This window comes from Fringilla coelebs, assembly GCF_963513975.1.
Source record: "Fringilla coelebs genome assembly, chromosome: 4".
Taxonomy (NCBI): Eukaryota; Metazoa; Chordata; class Aves; order Passeriformes; family Fringillidae; genus Fringilla; species Fringilla coelebs.
The window spans coordinates 28,209,682-28,223,919 of NC_140032.1; the positions used below are offsets into that span (position 1 = coordinate 28,209,682).

The following is a 14,238-nucleotide window of genomic DNA, read 5'->3' on the forward strand; positions in this document are numbered from 1 at the left end:
ATAGCCTTTTCAGTCCTTTTAAGGCCCAGTTTCCCAGCTCTCCAAAAGTATAGTCATTTGAACATCTCTAGTTTTTCCATGAGAGCACTCACCTGGTGTTCCTTCAAGTGTACCTAGTCCTTAATGTGTCTTTCAGGGCCTATATATTCCTGGTACTGATGATCTGCCTCATAATTGGCTCTGTCTAGAATGGCTGAATTTTCTAGCACCCATCAATGGTCAGCAGAGCCAGAAACATCCTTACATGCACCAATGCCCAGGCTCTCTCACCCCCTGCATGCTTCTTTGGTACTGGGAAAGAACAGGAACATGCAGCAGTGACATCCAGCAAGGAAAGAGGCTACTGTGGCTGTGTGCTATCCATGTGATGACTTTTAACAGCTTATGTAGGCTGTAATGTGTCAGTATGAGAACTCAAGCATGGCAGTCGAAGATATGGTTATGTCTTAGCAACATTTAACTATAGAGCACTTAAGGGGGAATGAATGAGATAACTTTGGCAGTGATATTGAATGAGCATTAACTATTTATGGAATAAATATGAAAATGGCAGTGGATGGCTACAGTAGACATTAGCAGCATTAGTCTTTGAACCATGAGCAGCGCAGTGTTATGGATATGGCAGCAAATTTCTGAATTGTCCCAACCCAATAAGTCCTCAATACCCCTCCTTTGGCATTCTGGGCCCACAGTCCTGGCACCTGGTATGTTGAGAGGCCCTAGGTGGCTTTTTATCAGAGTAACCATCAATTCTTTGATGCTGGGATCTTCAAAACTGATCCTCTTCTGCTGATCCTGCCTTGGTAGTCTTTAAGTTGTCTTTTTATACCTGCAAGGTGCTGTGACCTAGGACTTTTTGTACTTCTCAGTATATACTTCTGTAATCTCTCAGAGAGATTATTCATTGCTTCTGTTGAGTCAGTTCAATCTAAAGACAGCTGGTCGTTGTTGGTCGCCAGGTCCTCACCCTGCAGCTGTTTTCCAGCAGTGACAAATCCTTGAAACCATTTCTTTGTCCTCATGCCATGGGTGGTCTTAATGGCATTGTAATTGCACTATTTTCTTGTATTTTATTAATGGCCTTAAATCAGAAATGTTAAATTGCTTTATTTTAGTTCAGCATTTCCTATACCAAGGTCTTGCATTTGTGACCAGCTGTTCGGTTGGTCCTTATGTTACCGAGTGCCAAATATGTTTGTGCAGGGTTAGTGAAGTTATATCCAAGCCAGTCTTGATTTAGCAGTTCCCTGTACTTTGCTGTATAGGTTTCAGTATAATGCTGATGATTTGCAGCATTATACTGAAACCTTTCTTGGCTCAAAAAGGCCTGGCTCAGCTTGGTTGTTCTCAGCTCCCTGACCCAAGGCATACTTGTTGTTTCCAACTCTGTGAGATACTCCTCTGCAGGTGAGGAACTTTCCATTTCTCTTTGTTGAGCTCCATGATGTCCTCCCAGACCCCTTCTCCAACCTCTCATGATCCCTCTGAAAAGCAGCCATAACTTCCAGCATATTGACTGCTGTCCTCATTTTCTCTTTCTGCTGCTTTGCTTTTTTCTCCTTTGTCCTTTTTGCTACATTTTTTTAGGGTGTGCAACCTAAGTAAGAGAGGCCAGTTGGCCTTTATGGCAGGGAAGAGTCAGGGGTCCCTTTAATGTATTGGCCTTGTGATACGCTCCTGCTCTATGGTGGAAGCACAGCAGGCTGAGGTAGCGCTCAGAGCTGCAGTGCAGGATGATAATGTGTGCCCTGGAAAAGCACAGCTGGGGTGTCACTGTTGTATTTTCTGAAAAATCCCTTTGCCGGGATTTCTTCTCCTGGGAAGCTGAGAAGCCTGAGAGAAAAATGAAAACAATAATTATCTGATTCACTTCTCCTGTGTTTCGCTGCTTTGGAATGTGGCCTGGAGATTGCTTACCAACTGGTCATTGTTTTACTGGTTGCATGTGAATTGTTTTGACCAACCACTGTCCAGCGGTGTTGGGCCTCTGGAAAAAGTCACGAGTTTTTCATTATCATTCTTGTTAAGCCTTCTGTCTGTATCCTTTCCCTACTCTTTAGTATAGTTTTAGTATACCATTCTTTTACATGATATGATATGATATGATATGATATGATATGATATGATATGATATGATATGATATGATATATATCATATCATATCATATCATATCATATCATAACATAATAAATTAGCCTTTTAACAACATGGAGTCAGATTCATTCCCTCCTGCCACGGGGGACCCCAGAAAATAGCACAGTTGGATGCCACCTTCCCCATGGGAGGTGTGGCTGCTGAGGAAGCACTCCTGCGTTGGGTGCTGGGCTGTGGGCATGCCCACCCGTGTCCTGGGAGGATTGCTTTGGAAGCATTGGACAAGGAGCTCCTGTGCTGTGTGTAGTTGAAACTGAAGTAACTGCAATAACGGGAGCCCTGCCCTCTCTGAAGTCCCCTTGCAGGAACACTGCATTGGAAATGTGTCTTCTTCATGATCTTGGTACATTTAGGCATATGATTTGGCCAGAAGGCTCTGATGTTTGAGAGCCCACACAGGGTGTACCCTGATGGTAAACTGCTTAACACAGCTCCACTGTGATGATTCTGGCAGCGGATTTGCTGGCACAAAGCTGCTTGTGCCATGGATTGAGTGGAGAGGTGTAATAAGATTTCTTGGCATCAACTGACCCATTTCTGGGAATAGATGGATGTATAAAAATGAGTATTCTGTGGCACAAGAACTACTGCCAGCTCATCACTCAGGACCATGCAGTGACCTTGCATTCAGATATTAATGGCCCAATAGTGATTATTCTTCAGCTGGTGGATAATAATTCCTTCACCCTCCACCAACCCTGCTCTGACTGCCGGGGTGATCTGACATCTGAAGCACTGTGCCATGGCTTTGGGAGTGGGTGCCCTTGGCCTGTCCAAGGCTGTAGCCAGCAGTGACCATAATGGACATGACAGCCCAGCTGCCAGAGCATCCTCCAGAACCCTGCTGGGGCAGCTGCTCAATACCACCAGTCACACCACCACCATACCATGTTAAGGAGCCTCATTTTTTTCACTCAGAGGAAATTACTATAGTAGTAAGATGGCAGCATTTTGTTATTTTATCAATTAATAATATGTAATTAATTATTAATAATTATAAAATTATTTTTCAGTTATTATTACAACACATAAATAAATGCACAACATGTTAATTATTTTAATTATGAAACCTCCTTACAAGTCTTATTATTTTAAAATAATTGCAGGTTTGGTAATAAAAAAAAAATTGGAAATTTGTGGCTTATTCCAATGATTAGAGATAGTTTAGAAATTGCACTACCCTCCTTAGAGGAATTGCTTATTCATTAAACATTATTAAAAGCTGTATTTCATCTTTTAAGTACCTAAAAAATTGAAAGTGATAATACAGAAACTGGAAATCTATTATGGAAGTAAGTTCTTAGTCCTGCAGCCTTTAGGAGTGACTACTGAGGAAGTGTTAATGTACTGCTATCAGTATATTGTATATAATACAGATTCATAAATCTGTTGAAGAATGTAATTCATCATACTACTTATTTTACATAATTCAGGTGAGCTGGTCAAAGTAAAAAATAGCCCTACAAATAAAACAACCTAAAGTAATCAAAACTGGAGTAGGTCATTGATCATTGATTTGGCACCTCATCCCACAAGAAAACTGTCTGGTATCATTATTTGGACAATCTGGGACCTCCTTAGGTTTGCACTAATGGAAAGAAAAAAGTATATGGAACTAGCTGGCATTTGTGGATTAATTAGTTAATCTATTAGCATAATACAATTAAGATCCTGATTCAGCAGAGTATTTTTTTTAGCAAAACACATCTTACCTTCACCACTGTCACAAAGTAGTCAATACAGGTTCATTGCACTTTTATGTATATAAAGATCTTCCCAAAGGACTCTTTATTTTTGATGAAAATATCTTAAAGAAAGTAATTTTTCTGCTGTCATGCTTTGGACAGAATAGCATTATGCCAAAGCAAAAATGAGATGGAACTGTTTATATTTTTCAATCAAATTGAAGAAAACCATATAAACCAGTGTCACATAGGAAAAGAAACAAGTTTGGTTTTCAAATGTTTCTGCTTTACTGAATGATGGCAGCTAAAGGAGCAGATATTAATATTTTGCAACCTTTTAACATACCAGCAATGATTTGTAAACATTGCATTGTACCTTTCCCGTTTCAGCCTTCATTGAGCACCTCTCATTTTTCAGCTTATACATTCTTCAGAACAGGATATGTTTGCTCAGTGTCTAGAACAAAAGGGCTCTTGATCTTAATTGGGGCCTTTGGCTTCTCTGGTAATCTAAGCTATTAGGGAACAATAGCCTACAAGACTGTTAGCAGCATCAGCAAGGACATTTCAAAGGCCATTAATGCCAGCTAATGTTCATGTATCACATGAGAGGCTGCTATTACTATGAATTTTAAAATGGCAGTAGGAAGGTATTATTAAGCTTATAAAATCCACTTTGCTTTTGTGGGCTAGGATTTAAATAACATCAAATTACTAGTTTACAATCTGAATCTTCTGGTGATATACTGGATAGTAACTTGGTTGAAAGGTGTGGGTGTCTAGTGTCACTTTTGTTTATCTTTTCCATCACCAGTGACCTGCAAACTCCAAGCACAGAATCCTTTAGGGGATTCATATCATTCTTGATCTATGGAATCACTCTCTGCTCTTTAAGGCTGTATCTAGTGGTTTAGGAGCTGTCATTCAGGCAAAGGCAAAATGTTATTCTTCCTGCAGAAGGAGCAGACAAATGTAGGGTTGTTAGAGTTTCATCCCATGTGCTCTGTTTCTTCTTTAGTTACAGGAAATATCTAAAATCATAGGCACTGTGATGGGAAATTCAATTTAGGATGGACAATACAGTGTACATAAAGATTAGAAAAAGGAAGCAAATATAAATTAATTGGAAGGTAATGATAGCAATAAGTAATAATGGTAAAATTATTGTCTATAAATAACAGTTAATCAAATACTGTTGTATATGCATATGTCATTTTGTGTCCTTACTGTCACAGGCTGTTGATTCTGTAGCTTTGTCTCTTCTGTAACATGAAGATGCTCTCAGTATTGCTTAAAAGTCTCCAGCTGGGCTACACCAAGCACATTGTTAGCATGCTCACATTATCTAAAAATTTGCAAGTCTTCCAGCTGCCTTCCTTATAATTTTTCCAGGTAGGTAAGTAAGTGCTCATGTTGTTGATTTAACTCACTTAATGTCCCCATAGAGTGGGCATACTGAGGTTGCAGTTGTGCAGGGACTTAAACTGAAGAACCTGTTGCCAGGCTGGGAAGATCCTAAAACTCAGATGCTCTGTGGTGGACACATCATCCCTACTCTAATCAGGGTAATCACATAGGACTGAATTTCTTCAGTTAGTGGGCTTGTTTTATCTACTTTTTTAGTGATCTTGTGTTTTTTATCTCTTGGTTTGCTATCTTTGATCCTTAGCGGAGTTTTCCTCCTTTCTTCCTTTCCAAGTTTTACTTTTTACTCACATCTCTTCTCTTAAGTCCCCTTTGAAATACCACCTGCCCAGGAATCATGCCTTGCTGGGAGAACTCATTTTGAGCTCTCTTTTTTGGTAGCTAACATCATGGTTATTTTTTAAAGCAATCATTTTTTGTACCCCATCCCTGACTTTATTTTTTTTTTAATGTAAGGAGAATATGTAATTTCTTGAAGAACACAAAGTAAATATCTGGCACTTCAGACAAGCTGGGATTTATGAGAAAGCTCAGCTTCCAGGAGATGTGGCAATATGTGATTTTGCAGCCCTGAATTCATCTCCTCTACTCCCTATTTTGCTCTCAATAATTTGTGACTGTGACCTCTGTCATCATAACTGCTTTTCTGTGATAACTGTAGCTTGTTCAAGTTAGAGCAGTAGTAGCAGATAGGAAGAAACTTCCAGATTTAGCCCTATTCAGAGACAGCCAGCTAATATGATGAAGGCTGAATTTATGGCTAGGAACCTATTTTCCAGTTTTAAAGGGCACTGTCTTGTGCAATGTAGCTCATCTGGGTACTTGATATATTCAACTTACTTAATGAGGAATGTCCTGTGAAGAATGATACCATCTATCTTGTCCTTGTCTTGTTTAATGTGTCACCCAGAGGCATATTCAGAAGTCATGTAAATTTGATGAGGAGGAATTGGCTCCTTTTTTCTCCCCAGTGCTCCAGATAAAACAGCTGGGAGCATAGGGATGTTATTACTAATAAAAGAATTGAAGAAGAATTTTTTCTTCGTGATAAGCTTGCATAAAAGAAATGAAATATTATTTAGCTAGAGGTTTATGCAAAACTCATAACTGCAGTATCTGAATATTTATTTAACAATGAAGGCTGTCTTGAAAATGGAAAGTCCTCTTATAATGATTTACAAGGTAGGAAATGATTTATTTCTTGCTGGAATCAGCACATAGCACAACAGGCTAGCTTGGATGTTGTATTCACAGGCTGAGTTCTGTTGGAGCAACATTAACCCTGAGAGTAAATAACTGAGAGTGTTAACTCAGAGAATAAGTCATTAAAAATGCATTGCATGAGGTAGCCCCTTGTTTGTGTACTCCAAGGTAGTCTACATGGAAGTGTTACCACAGAATGGGGAACTAGGCTATGAAAGTTGGCTTCCCAACTTTTCCCAACCATAGAGGTTTACCTTTATGACACCCCAAAATGTTTTCTGCCTTTTCTCTCACAGTCTGAAATTCATCCAGCTTCCTCAATTTTTCTTCTTAAAGATCAAATCAAAAGAGGAGGTAATTAATTATACAAATAGCTATAAGCATTAGAAGTATTGGTATGATATCCTCAACTATAATTCATAAGAATCTGACATGATTTTCAAAAATGTGTCAGTATGTCACTAAGGCTTACTCAGTATTGTTTTACAAACAAGGCATTTGTATTCTTACAAATAAGTATCATCCTTTCAAGTTCATGTTTCAGATACCACATTAATAAGATAAATTATAAATGAGATTAATTTTATGCATATTAGGGACATTGTAACTTGCATTCTTTTACATGAAGTCCTGTCAGTTGCAAAGCCTGAGTAGCAGGAAGGTGAAATGAGTTCTGTCCAACATTGAGCAATTAGATTAAAAAAAAAAAAAAGTATTCTTCCAGGTTCAGTTTTTGTTTTCTTGAGTAAAGAGAAGGAAAACAGAAAAAAATGTTGAGAGCACTGTTTGTATATAAAGTATATGAGTAAAAGTCCATATTTTGCTGTGATTATGTAATGAGTTTACATGAGATATTTTCAAACATTAAGTGGAAGTTTTTAAACTGGAACCCTGACAATAGTCACATTTTTTTAAACTCTGAAATAGAGAGCCAGTAACTGCCAGGTGAATACAGGATTTCAGCTTACACAGGATGGTCCAAGTGCAATGACAGCAAGACTTAATTCTAGAATCTCCTGAACATTTACTTTTCTCAGTTGGGTGTTGAAAGGAGCAATTACTTTGTGAAACTCACCTAGATGAGGAAAAAGATGCCACATGTGCTAACCTGATATTTCCCATTATTGGAATTTTCTTGTCAAAAATACTCCTTTAGCACCTCTTGTTCTGACTTACAGAAGTAATTTATTTCTCCTGTCTGTATTCTTAAAAATGATGGTGTTCCCTTACTTTGGGACTGATATTGGATGATACTGTATATAGAGCAAGTCTAATGAGTTGTTTTGAGGCAGTGTGACAAGAAGCAAGGTCATAAGGCTGCTGGATTTCATCATTGAATAGCACTGTCAGTTTTTAAGGTGCAAAATGACATTGCTGTTCAAGATTAAGAGGATCCTTACAGGAGAGAAATAAAGACAAGAAAAATACTAAGCTTTTGGATGTCTATAACAAATGAACTGGAGTTCCTAGAGGCTGCTTTTTTTAATCAGCAGAGTTCACACCAACTGCCAGTATCTCTGAGGAATGATTTTCTATTATGCACACCAAATCTGTGAACCAGAGGTGTCCCTTTAAATATTTATACAGAAATCGTATAAATATTGCATTGTTTACAAGGCAATTTCCTCTAAATCTCTGTTCAGTCTTTAGGATTATGCCCTGTAAGATGTTTGGAAAATGCTAAGAACAAGTAAAATTTCTTAGTGAGAGAAATTCTTTCTTGGGGGAGATCTGTCCTGCTTTAGAGAAGGCCTAATGCCCTCCTTTAGGTCTGTACAATATAGGAAAAAAAAAAAAGAAAGAGGTAGATGTTTTGGAAATACAGGAGTAGTTCATTAAAGTTTCTCAAGATAAAGATAAGCAATGTATTTTCACAGAATTAAATTAGAGAGGTAATATTATTTGTCTTGGAAGACAAATGAACCACTGTGGATGAGGTAATTGAGAGGTGAGTTGGCAATAATCATATGCCTGCTGAAAAGTAAATAAATAATGTATAAACATGCAATTTAAGAAATCCCTTCTGATTTGGGGCTATTGCTCTTGAAAAGCTAATAGAATAAGTATCCTGGGAAGAGCACCAGTAAAGAAAAGCCTGGTGAGTAGCCAGCTGATGAATACATGTAGTGTTTGTAGTGTTTGTGATGAAAGACAAACTATCTTTTGAGCATTAATCCTAGAGCAGCTGTTACCTTGACAACTGCAGGTAAGGGATGGTTGTAGTGTTCATCTCTCCAGATTCACTTTGAACTACTAATAAAATATTAGAATAGCTTGTCTTTTTAAAGGCTTCATGTGGCTTTCCAGAGATTTGAATTGATCTGTTCCTGAATGGCAGTTTTGCATACAGAATTGAATTTGGGGAACATGACACATAGGAAAGACAAGCAGTTATTTATGAGGTCATCTAACTTAGTGGCTGCCTTAGAGGGAAGACTGTTATGGAAATAAAGCACATTTCTCTGTCTGTGCCATATTTTGCAGGTCCTCAGGCTGTGTCTGAGTGCAGGCTCACCTTGTGTTGTGTCACTGGAACACAGGCAGGGCTGCTGAGCTCCTGCCTGGGTGGGCTCAGAGGTGCCTCCCTGTGAACTGAACCCATTCTGTCCTGCCTGCCTGCTCAGGTGTTCCACTGCATCCCCCATACTGCGTGGTGGCAATGTTCCCTGCCGTGCTGGCTGGGGTCCTGGGGGAAGAAAGCAACCTCAGGCAGCAGCATGGCAGAAAATATCTCTTGCAGCATAGTCATATGAACAATGCATCAAGAAGTAAGTTGTATTTTAAACTGTACTCAGCAGCAGCTCTCTCAATAATCTTTTATGGACTATTCCAAGTCAGCGTGGTGTGGTTGGTGAGCCCTCAGAAGGGATAGGAAAAGGCCATTTTGGTGTTTCACACTACCTTTACCACTGCCTGCTTCCTCCTGCTCATAACCTCACAATTAGAATACAAGCCTGTGCATGTTTCTGACCCTGCTTCTGTGGCTGTGCAGCCTCACTCAGATCTGAATAATGTCTTTGTGTAATATGGAGGCAGTGTCTTACTTGGAATTTGGGTGATCCTCGTATGATGCACTAACCAAGTAACAATGTCTGTACCTTGATTGTTCTTGACAACTCTTGTTAAAGGAAATATAATATTAAAACTTCAAATTTGCTGTGGGCAAACTGATCCTTGAAAATGGTCCTTGAAGCTGTTGTTAGTGCTTCAAATTGGATTCCCAAGGAATTCATCAAGGTATAGCAAGACCACAATTTCCTACTTACATTGCAAACTAATATTTTTGGATATGTAAAAGTTTATAGTCAGTATGTAGACCCCCTAAAAAGAATTTTTCTTTCAAAGGTCCTCAGGATGTGCATGCGTTTTGTCCATTCATTTGTTTACTGAAAAGGAAAAGGAAGTTCAGCAATACAGATTGGATTTTGATAGTGAACTTGTGACAAATTATACAAATATCTTTCTGTGCCTTTTAGTAGATTTTCCTCTATGGAAAATACTTGTTAAATCATGTACTTAGTTCTATCATACTCTGATGTGTATTTTGATGTTTATCTTCTCTAGCACTGAGGCGTTATGTTTTCAGCTGATGTACATCCAGTTACTTAGCAATAGAACTTAATGTCTTCTATATTAATAGGATTGTTGGAAAGTGTGAACGGTCCTTTGACAGAGCTATTAAGTCAGCCCTGGAAGCTACAGCTATTTTTATACATGAGAGATAAACAGAGAGGAGTTTAATATTGATACTGAAAATTTTATTCTGATCCGTAGCACCTCGTGATCTATGGCATAACCTTAGGGTATGAGCTCAACAAGCTGATCTCAGAAAATTGGGTGCGTGCTTGCTCAGTTCAGCCTTTTGTCCATATATTAACTTCTTACAGTTTTGTGCATTTTGTGCATGTGTGTAAGTGTACCAATGTTTTAAGTTTTTGTTGCAGAAAAAAATTTTCAATTCCCCTCTTTTTGACAGCAGAAGAAACATATTCAAGATGCAGGACCGTGAAATTATTAAAAAGCCGCAAGTCTTATTCTTGGCAATGAAATGAAATTATAAGTAAACATATCCATCAGTTTGATTTGTTCTCTAAGACTTTATAGAGCAGCAGAAAGGCTTCAACAGTATTTGGCTCTTTAATACTGCAGCTGTTTCTGATTCAGAGAACACAACAGTTATCAAAAATGACCAACCAAAAATCAAGACATGTTCCAAAACACTGTCAGGAGGATGATTTCTACTTTCTGCCCTTCTCCTTGTCTCCTGGGATCATCTGCCTGCCATCATCATCAGTTTTATCTGGCCTTCTAGGTCTCCTGGACATTGAATGTGCTTTGTTACCGATGTATTGGAGGTTATGGTCAGTAGAGTGATGACAGCATCTATGGGTACTGAATAGAGAAAACTTGGACATACATTGAATGGCAGAGTGAAGGAAGTGGGATAACAGCAAGGCTCATCCTGCCTTGTAGCAGGTGTTGGCAAGATTAGTATAGTAAGGAGTATATACAATTAGACACCTTATATCATTTGACACAGAGCCAGAGGAAGAGATCTTCCTCTGTGTTACACTATGGTAGAAACTGTGTAACACTTTCAGCAATTTCCTTTGCAAGAAAAAAAAAAAATTGAAGAAGTAGTTACAGTATTTCCACTGGCCTTAGTTCAAGATGGAAATAAAGAAAATTAGTATTACCTCTTTTGCTGGGTCACTGCAGAATGCTTTTTGGCATTCTAACAAGAGCACTTTGGTTGCCAGGAGACAATAAGTTAATTTTGGAAGGTAATGCCCTCCAAGTAAGTAATGCCAACATTCTAGATCAGAGTAAAATCTAATGCTCTGTAGCCAGAAGATTCCCTTTTAAAAGGATTTACCTCTTTACCTTACTGATAATAAAGAAACTGCTGCTGAATTGTCTGTTGCTGGCAGAACAAAATCCTGAACAGTAAAATCTTAGGGTGCTGTTAGGTAATCAACATAAAAATAATGCTGCAGCAGGCTCATCTAGGTTAAGCCATCTGCTAACTATGCTGGTACATATGTCAAATGACAGACTGCCAAAACTATTTTTCATGATCTTAAAATACAAGAGAGACCAATGAAATGTTACAGGGACAAATTCAAAACAAGTCCACGATTAATGTGTGGCGTTAATTTCACCTTATGGGACATGGCGGCCAAAGGGTTTTGGGACACTGAACATTAATTGATGCTGTTACAGTCTATACACCAAACTATACTGACACCTCAGAGTGGAAATAGCAGCAGAGCAATGTAAGAGACACAAGAAGCTGTATATCTGATGGTGGTGTCAACTATACAGTACAGAAGCATTTCTCTTCAGTCTAGCTGCAAAACTGGAGTTGAGCTTGATATATTCAAGCTCAAGGTTGTCAGAGTTATGGAAAACTCATGGAAAATAAATATTTGAGGCAAATCACTCATGAAATCATTTGAGCTTTTCTGAGTAGAGATGGGATTCATATTGTAGGGATTGGTCTGAACTGAAAATCTTCTGATTTGGGAGAATGGGTAAATAGGCAAGCAGATTGCAATGGTCAGCACATATTGAACTCTGTCATTGAACAGTTTTGACATAGTTCAGGAGAGTTTTCCAATCAGTGAGTCATGCAGTACTTGAGAAAGTTCAGGTAAGTTAAGTCAATAAAATCTACCTGACTGCTAAAATGATTGTAAACTGACAGTGGAATTACAGTATTTGCAGAGAAAAAAAATAATGAGGCCTCAGAGAAGAACTGCAACAGTTATTTGAACATTAGAGAAAATGTCTTATAATGGCATAAATAAGGATTATAAGATAACTGAGTGGTGACTTGATTATGGTACAAAAGTTCCAGGAAAATATCATCAGGTAGTAATACTCTCTTTCAGTCTAAAAAAATTACACTGCAAACCCCAGCATCTGGGAATAAAAACCAAGCAAACCTGTAATCAGATGTAGAATCAGATTTTTATCAGTGTGGGTGATTAACTTGCAATGAAGTGGGTGCTTTATGAAGTATGATATTTTGTGAAACACACATAACAGGGCTTGTTAGAGATGTAGATAAAATGGCTTAGCCTGTGGTGTCCAGAGGGGAGTGATCAGATTACTTGTGGTCTCTGAACACTGTACCATAAAATATTTCTGAAGGTGTTTGAGCTTCAGTTGAGATCTTGTAATGGTCCACACATCTAGAAAGATTGAAAACTATCTGACAGAATGCTAAACTAAAGAAAAGCCAAATTCATAGTGAGGTAATATCTTTTATTAAAAATAGGACAGTACAGTTGTATCTATATTTAATGTATAGTTTAAAATACATATTTTAACTTCAAAGTCTTGAAGTCTGAATCTACTAATTACATTTTCATTCTTAAAATTGTTGAAATTTTCACAAATAATGTGGCAATTTTCAACATCAATTACAATGTAGTTTTTAAAGCTTCTGTTCTAAGGTACGCCTTGTGTTTCAAACAGTTTAAAATAAATAAGAAAACATTAAATTTATATTTGTAATAGATTTGTGAGTTTTCAACTTCTGATTTTTGAACTAGTGTAATCACGGTGGCAATTCCTACATGAACTAGAATAAATTTATGGTTCTTGTTATTACAATGCCTTATTCCAGATAAGGTTTTTAGCCTAGAAATTCCCAGTTCCAGACAAAGATTGCCACAGCAGCTAAATTGACAGCTTTGATAGAAGAGATGGAGTTTGAGAGATAGCAATGAGGTGGTGCAGTGATGCCCCTTGCTCTGCTGGATGAAACAGGCCACAGGACTGTCCTGAATGACCTCCTGTATGAACTGGGGGGTGAGGTGTGTGTGAGATCCAGTTATGAAGTGGACTACAGCCTACAGGAAATGCAGTGTGAGTACTCTCCAGCATTTCTTTGTGGTGTGTGCATAACTGGTTTTAGGCCAGACAGATCAATTATTTTACCTCAGGCACCCAACCGGAGTGTTGCTCTGTCAGATGTTACAGGGCTTGCTCACAAGCATTGCTTGGATGCTGTTTTGATTGTGAATGTGCATGTTGTGTAACCACTTATACAAGAGTTGGAAGCCCACAAGGTTTTTAGGATGAATGAAGAGTCTTTACATTTCCCATCAAACTGAAACCAGGTTCCTTAATTTCAACTGTGGAGTCTCCCCACTGTGAAACCTAGGGACAAATCAGTATTGGGTATACAAGCACCTATTGTCCTTCTTCTACCTGAAGAGAGACAACCTAGCAGAGCTGACAGAAATGGCCAAGCTTACATAAATCTCTTATATTGGAGCAGCAGTTGATGGTGGACTTCAGAGCAGCTTGCGAAGGATTTTGTTTTGAAATTGGGCTTGTCCTTATTTAGATGGGGGCTTTTGACTTGAGAAAGGGAAATCACATGGTAAGTGGTGCTACAAATTGTGCTCTTTCTGAAACAGTCCAATCCCAGGCTGCCAGTGCTGTCTCTTGGCTGGCTCAGCCATCATCAGCTCTCACACTTGAATGAAAGCCCAGGACCTGTAGTACTGTAACAAAATACTCATGGTGTTCTGATCTTAATGGATGTTAACTAAACCTCCTCCACTCCATTTTCTGCCTCCTTCCTTTCCACTTTGTATCTTCATTATTTTTCCAAATGTTTTGTTTCTTATGGGCCATATGGTTCATCTTTGTAGGTGTAATACCAAAGATAATTTTCCCTGACTTTTTTAGTACATTTTAGAACATTTTCATAATGTTAAATAAACCTAATAGGGCATAATTCCATCTTCCCTT

The 14,238-nt window shown here is 38.4% G+C and overlaps 1 protein-coding gene across 2 annotated transcripts in view; it reads left to right on the top strand.

Annotated features, from left to right (window-relative positions):
• The window catches only part of TRMT9B (tRNA methyltransferase 9B (putative)), a 110,530-nt gene that overhangs the window by 57,557 nt on the left and 38,735 nt on the right, over nucleotides 1–14,238 (top strand). The gene's annotated exons all lie outside the window — the stretch shown is intronic.